This window comes from Zootermopsis nevadensis, unplaced genomic scaffold (assembly GCF_977971745.1).
Source record: "Zootermopsis nevadensis isolate Lab colony 2312 unplaced genomic scaffold, Znev_1.0 Znev_ptg000050l, whole genome shotgun sequence".
NCBI classification, from domain to species: Eukaryota; Metazoa; Arthropoda; class Insecta; order Blattodea; family Termopsidae; genus Zootermopsis; species Zootermopsis nevadensis.
The window spans coordinates 3068603-3076772 of record NW_028259182.1 but is presented as its reverse complement, the minus strand read 5'-3'; positions in this window follow the sequence as shown (position 1 = coordinate 3076772).

Sequence of the window (8170 nt, the reverse complement as noted above, 5' to 3'; positions counted from 1 at the left end):
ATATTTTTAACATTAGGGGGTTTCGATTCAGCACGGGAATGTTAAAGACGTAAGGTGTGAGATCGTGGCCCCTTTTTCCAAAGAATTCTCTGACACAAAGTTAGATGACGATAGTATTTTAGTAAGCAGCAGAAAGTAGAAGTTTTGACGTGTCGTAGCTCAGGTGGTTAGTCGCTGGTATCTCGGAACAATAGTTTTTGTAGTGTCAGAAACGGTAATAGCATAGACACTAAGAAATAAGACCCGCCTGTTTCAGTGCATGAATTTCGACTCCTAATTGATCGCACTCCGTCATTTCGCCCTCGATTTACGCGTAGCAAAAATATCACTACAACGATTTTTTTTAAAAAAATTTAAAAGGCATTTCAGGTCAAGTTTAATTCACGATAAGCAGAAAATCAAATATTTAGTAATACATACATATATTTATTTATTTATATTGTTGATATAAATGGATTTACCTTTATACTGAGCTAGCCTTTTAAATAATTACATCTTGAAAGCTTTTTTTTTTCAGAATCAATAAATCTGTCTGTGTTTGTTTCAATTTGTGTTGTTTCGCTCTGATTTCTTTCAGTTTTCTTTTATGCTGGGGCGAGTCACATCGATCGAAACGCTGATAAATGTTCCGTAAATGTGCCTAGTCTTTTCTGTTATCTCGCCCTTTTAAATATGCAACCATATCGACAGTTGCAAAGTTGTATTTGGGCTGCGATTAAACAAACGCTAAGAATTATTTCGACTATACGTAGCTTCAGATTGACGGAGATAACTCTACAGCGCGTTAGAAATTATGTCATGACCATCTAAAGACATACATCTGGAGGGACTAAGGAATCGCGGTCATCAGAGACGGATTTCCGGCAGATTGACCTGACCTAACCTAACACAACCTAGCCTAACCTAACTTAACACAACCTAACCTAACCTAACCTAACCTAACACAACCTAACCTAACACAACCTAACCTAACACAACCTAACCTAACCTAACACAACCTAACCTAACCTAACCTAGCCTAACCTAACACAACCGAACCAAACCTAACCTAACCTAACATAACCTAACCTAACCTAGCCTAACCGAACCTAACCTAACCTAACCTAACACAACCTAACCTAACACAACCTAACCTAACCAAACCTAACCTAACCAAACCTAACCTAACATAACCTAACACAACCTAACCTAACACAACCTAACCTAACCTAACACAACCTAACTTAACACAACCTAACCTAACCTAACCTAACACAACCTAACCTAACCTAACACAACCTAACCTAACAACCTAACCTAACCTAACCTAACCTAACACAACCTAACCTAATCGCTTACATCTTGACTCGATAGCAACCGTTTTCGCTAATATATTTCCGATTTAAATTAACCCATTCCATGGAACAGCTGAGAGTGATGAGAAGCTGATAGTGCCTGTATTGATCACAATTATTATGGATTTCAGGGATTTGCCTTATCAGTTCATTCCGACTTGAGCAGCGGTCTTCCAGAACGGGTTTCTCTAAATCTTCACAGGTTTCCTGCTTTCCCTTCGGAGACTGCTTAAAGAATATTTACTTGAATCGACATGTTTCAGTTCGTTTCGCATTGTCTAGCAGTTTCTTTGGTTAAATTAAATTTATTTTAAATGTGGAGAAATGTTCAATTATTCTCTTCCGTCTTCATTGTGAATTCATTACCATGTTCACAAAAGCCCGCAACTGGAACCTATTTTGAAGCCAAATAAATCCAGTCCACTATCTGTAATATTATTTTAAAGATTTATTTTAATATTATTGTCTCACGTAAAAGTGGTCTTCCCTTCTCCATTCAGGTGACTTGTCGACTGCTCTGTGTGTATCTGTCGTCTTCCGATATTTGTTTCATTTTCCGTACATTTTATATTCCCTTGATTTGACTGTGTAATAATAACACGTGGGAAGATGAGACCTAAACAACAAGCAGTTCGTCCCTGTGTGATTTTGTGTAAAATTTACTGCATCTGTGGTCAATTGCAATTACATTATAAATACTACTAATAATGATGATAATTTTATAATGTAATAAATGAATAAATGCTAGCATGTATATTCCGAGCGCTCGATATGGACGTGAGACGTTCTTTCACGAAGCCCCCTGCGTTCCAAGTTACATTACTCGCGTGACGGGACGCTCCGAATGACATTTTACACACGACCCGGCATGTCCGTCTGTCCGTCCACCTGATATGGCCGAAGTTTCTAGCGTCACGACGCAATGGGATGCACAAGACGGCTGGAGGCCACGCAAGGGGTGGGCCTCCTGTTTGATTTGTGCATTGACAGTCTTCAAAGATTAACAAGACTGGAGAAAACCACGTGAAGACTGAAATCGTAAACCTCACAAACAGTTACTGTATAAATGCAGTTAAGATTTAAAATTGTAACGGGGCTGAAATCTTGATGTTAAAGACCTCTGGATATCAAGCAGATAGATACCGACGTTTCGGAGTAGCGTAATGCCCACATCTACAGGCCTAAGAATTTTACGCTCAAGATGCGAACATAATACCACATACATTTTAAACCAGATTATAGCTCCGGCCACTTTAAAACCCGGGAAGATCTTCTGGTGCTCATAGGTCAGCAGAATTGATGAGATCCAAAAATAAGCTTGGATTTAGAGACTAATATCTTATTCTGACAAATGGTTATGTACTGTTATTATTATTTAGTGTTCTGTCTGACGACAGGTCCACATGAACAGGATCCTTCCATCCTTTTCTCGGACTGGGACCTGTTCATATACGTTCTTGGCAGATGATCCAGAAGTGGTTTGCCATTGCCTTCTTCTGTGTGTGAATGGAGTAATTGTTGGGATGCTACGGAGGAAAACTCCGTGTTGCCTAGACCACGGCCTTGCCCAACACAAGTTATAAATTTCGGGCATGGTTGGTTAGTGGAGTCGGTCACATCTGTCAGGTTGATTGGGCGGATGCATGACGCCAAAAACATCCGTGCCTCTAGGCTACTCTGCCCAGCGTTCGCTGGACTTACTAACATGCACACTGAATAGCGAGGTTACTAATATGGGACAGATTAAAAAGTGATAATTTAAAATGGGTAATACATTAGTAAAACGTCCAGTTTCTCAGCTTTAATCACTGGTCACCGAAGAAGCTACAAGCATTAAATTCTATGATAATTAATAAGCTTTAAATATCTTGACAGCTCAATTAATGAAGGCTTTGTATATCGATAACAGGGTAATTTAGAACTTGCTTCATCATTAATGGCTCATAAATCAGCAGTGAAATGAAATATTTATAAATTGTCGAAGTTGTTTTTCTGGGTTGTTACACCGTGTGGACTTGCAGAGTGATATCAACGATTTGGATAAAAACTCACCCTCAATCCTCAGGATTGAAGATGGAGGCAGCAAGCACCTCTATAACGCTACCATCTTGTACCAGAATACAGGGCGCTAAAACCCAGAAGACATCTGAATATTTCAAAGAAAATATTCCTTATAACGAAATAGTTACTCGCTCCGAATATGAGGCATTGAACTCGTCCTCCTGGTACAGAGTATACGAATAGAACTGCATTAATAAACTATTCATTTGGTACGTCGCCTCAATACATACTCAAGACTTACTTATGAAAGGACCTTTCCTCTTGTTGGCATGTAATTTCAGAGGGCCGTGCTTTTGCCAAACAAACAAATGTGTATCCCGTTAACAAGATGACGCTGATGTGGCAACAAACAAATGCGACTCGGGACCTCTGAGCCTGTTGTTGTTTGAACTACAGCAGTACTAATGAAACTAATCTCGCCGACGCTCCTACAGATGGCAGTGGGGGAGACTAGTAACATTGGTTTCCCTTTCCGCAAACCAAATGAATAACTGCACCCTCTCGCCGTTAAATATCCCTCAGGCGATAAAGGGATCTAATTACAAAATCAATCTTTCCTGTTAGGTAATTATAGTGAGAGAACCACTTACAAATTTGTTTGCTAGTTAAAGGTAACAAAGTAGGATATATTTCAATGTTCAAACCCTACTTGGAAACGTTTTGCTTTGTACCAAGACTAAAGAAAGAGAAGTTAAATAAATTAATTCCCCAGGAACCTTCTTTGGCACAAATAGCACTGACAGAATAATACACAAAACATTTAGGTTTTTACAAGTATCAGCAATTAAACAAAAATTCTGATTGGCTACAGCTCGTAATGAACAGACCTAAGTAATTCACTCTATAATTTAGAGCAGTGGTATTCAACCTGGGGTACGCTTACCCCCGGGGGTACTCGAAGACATCTTAGGGGGTACGTGAAATTTAAAAAAAATATTTATTATTTTATGATAAACACTGAATAATCAGTAATGTAATTTATTTAATTTATTTTAGATGTAGATTATATACTATGTATAACTTGAATTATATACCAACAACTTTGGGGGTACAAAGTTGAAGAGAAATTATATCTGGGGGTACGCGAACAAAAAAGGTTGAATACCACTGATTTAGAGTAATACAGATACCCAGCGCATTGAACTGTTTAGACATAACCTCAGAGCCCGCGCATTGTCGCCATGTTTGTAATCGTTAACAAAGTTTCATAAACTATTCTATTTAGATGTCTGTTTATGAACTCCATACACAATTCCACTTGCCTACTGCAGTGGCTCATCGCCATCAAACCAAAAACTAATAAGTTCTCGTGGCAGACTGACAAAAGTTGCATATTTTCTTAAACGTATTCCAACATTAGATATTATATATTAAGTGATACTATGGCTCAGAATTTTGCATGATTGCCATGTTGAAAGGAAACTGATCAACCCCCAAGCACCTTAATTAGTTTTATGAAGGGAGTTACGAGAAATGCCTTTTTAGACACACTGAAACGACAAGACCACATTATGAACTTGTTTATTCTACACAATTACGCGAAGAGTCATCGCCCTGATGATGGAGGCAGCAAGGACCTCTGAAACATCTACCAGACTATACGGCGAAACAACCCAGAAGACAGAAATCTTCATACTCACCGCCCTGATGATGGAGGCAGCAAGGACCTCTGAAACATCTACCAGACTATACGGCGAAACAACCCAGAAGACAGCCATCTTCAACAAATTAAGTAATTGATTCAAGAAAGTTAAATAAAAAGTTGGAGAACATAGACAATATCTCCGAAGTTTGGACAAACAACTTGTAAACAAGGAAGACACATTTCTGTGGCTAACAAGAGGAGATCTGGAAGGGGAAAGTCAGATTATAGCAGCACAACACTAAATTTTTAGTTATCTTTTCCTGATGCGTTCTGTCGATGTAGCTGAAATGCCAATCGAAAAACAGAGTTTCTTTACATATATTTATTTTTCCAGTCTATACACAAAACTTGTTTTAAAATAAACAACAACAACCTGGTATGTTTTATTACCTTTCATTACGTTCTATTATATTTGTATTACGTTTAAAACTTACAACCTTACACTCTTTGAATTGTTATTATATCTCCTATGTCAAAATCCATAATCACGACTTGAAAAAATTAATTTCACAGATAATGAACATCAAAATGCATACTCCAAATCAAGATGAAGACTGAAAATTAAAAATCAATAAACGCAATGCACAAATGTACAATAGTTTTAAAAAAATATATGAATTGATAAGCCTGATGATGATGTGGTAAACATCGAAACATGTCGTCGAAATCAAAAGCGCTGTGATAGATGTAATATTATACGACACAGAAAATATAACATAATGCAATTTATATTGTAAATGTTATAAATAATTTTAACAACATTATTTTAAAACAAGTTTTGTGTATAGACTGGAAAAATAAATATATGTATTGATATAACACAAACATGACGCAATTAAGATATAAAAAGAGTTTCTTTATTCGTTTATAATATAATATCTTGTTTATAAGCTTGTCATTATTCATCAGTATTGCTGTCATAGCTTTATCGTCGTTGTCATTTTATTTATAAAACCAAGGGAGTAGAAACGCGAATTTCTCGTCGTATCTAGTGCACTTGACTTCTGATTTCGTATCATACATCGCTCGCGCTTTGTAACATTTGAATAATACAAGCCCGTTGCATTTGTACGTATGGGTGGGACCTCCGAATATGTTGACAGGTTGGGAGTGGAGTGAGGACCTCCAGCATCTTAGATCCAGCTCGTATGATGCTGAATTTTTCATAGCATCTTTGAAGCGAGTTTCGAGTTTCAATGAGCGACCCACCAGCATGTTATAGTGAAAGCCTTTCTTCTATTTCTTTACAATTTTCACTCATAATTGATATACGAAGTTGCTAGTGCAGATCGGTCTTTGTGCGGGCTGGCTTGGGCAAATAAACCAGCAGGGTTCCATTGTGACGCTGGCTCTGTGTTGAACTAATTGACCGAGCCAACCTTCTATTCACTTCCTGCTACATTGAACTACAGCGCTCGGTGTTTTGTTTGGATTCCTTCGTCGGGTTGGAGCACGTTCTAATGTTTCCCTAATCACAAAGCGGCCTTCTGCAGGGTTTGTGGTGCATAAGACAGGAACCAACCAGCCCCTCCCATGGTTACAGACCAACAAATGAAATTACTAACTAAATGACTACAGTTATGATATTTCTGGAGCTTACGGTGAAGATTTTGATGGTCTTCGTACGGTTTGTGATGGTTGCTAACAATTCCTAGGAACATAATGCCTCCTATCTTCAGGGTTAAATGGGGATAGTATGAAGATGACTGCCCAAACAGACGTAAGGTTAAAGTTAATTGATATTTCAGCTGTGCCTACTGTCTCCATCATCAGGGCGATGACGACTTAAGATGATGGACGCAGACTACAAGGCGAAACATCCCAGGCCTGTGTTCAACATCTAGAGAACAACCAAACCGACGTTTCAGGACAATCCATCAGCCCAAGGAGGTGGAATAACTCAGTTTAGTGACTGCTTACGAGTTGGATGACGGGAATTGCGATACAAAGGCAGGGTAATAGATTTTATGTTTTCCACCACGTCCAAACCCCACTCAAATTTTTTTTCGACAGGCGTCAGCGGTTTCATTTCTTTTGGATTACTTTCATTTCCACCTCGTGTCATGGTCAGGAACAGACACGCGGATTTACACGTGCGCTTAACAGTGCTTAGATAGACGACTTTACCATTAACCAAAATGATATCACTAATTATGACATTATAATGTAGTTCTGTACTATGCTTATGACTGAGTAGACGAAGTATTTACCTTGTTATGAAATTAATATCGTATCTTTTATTTACAAGATTCGTGGCTCTGTATTATATGTTTACATTTCTGTTTCAAACATTGAGTCATAGTCAACGATTCTATGGATTTCAAAGAGTAAATACAAACTACTCTTAAAACAAGTTCAGACTGATAATTGCTGCTGTTATCGTTAAAGTTTTTTTTTTAAAAAAAACCCATGTCACTTGTTATGTAACGTCCACGGAATTTCGACCAGTAGCAAATGCGTCTTTAAATAAATCATCTCGAAGTTCTACAAGAAAAGTTAGAGTACAGGTAACTTTATTTTAAGAGTTGGCGATGATATTGAACACGCGATTTATTTCCAACAGTTCATATGTCAAAGAGACCTAACCTATTCAATTCGACAGCAACTGCAGGTTATTTCTGCTAAAATTTAACTGGTAATTCTCCGGGTACTAATTTCACAACGGTAACCTTCGCAGTGCAGATGACAGTCTAGGTTCTCATTTGCATGATAAAATATTTAATTTTGTAAGATTTGGATCTTCATTACCGTAATCACAAGACCGATATCAGCTCTTTAGCTACATGAACAGAATTCACATCTTCACAACCTATTTATATAAAGCCCATTTAATGTCATCCACCCACTTAGCTCATCAATTATAAAGGCTTGTGACGATAGCCTATTACAATCTTGTAAGACTTGAGGTTCTCACAGCGGTGAGTATGAAGATTTCCGTCTTCTGGGTTGTTACGCTGTGGGATGACGGAGGAAGTATGACCTCTGAAACGTTGGTTAACATCTACCAGACTACACAGCGCAACAACCCAGAAGACAGAAATCTTCATCGCCCTGATGACGGAGGCAGTATGACCTCTGAAACGTTGGTAAACATCGACCAGACTACACAGCGCAACAACCCAGAAGACAG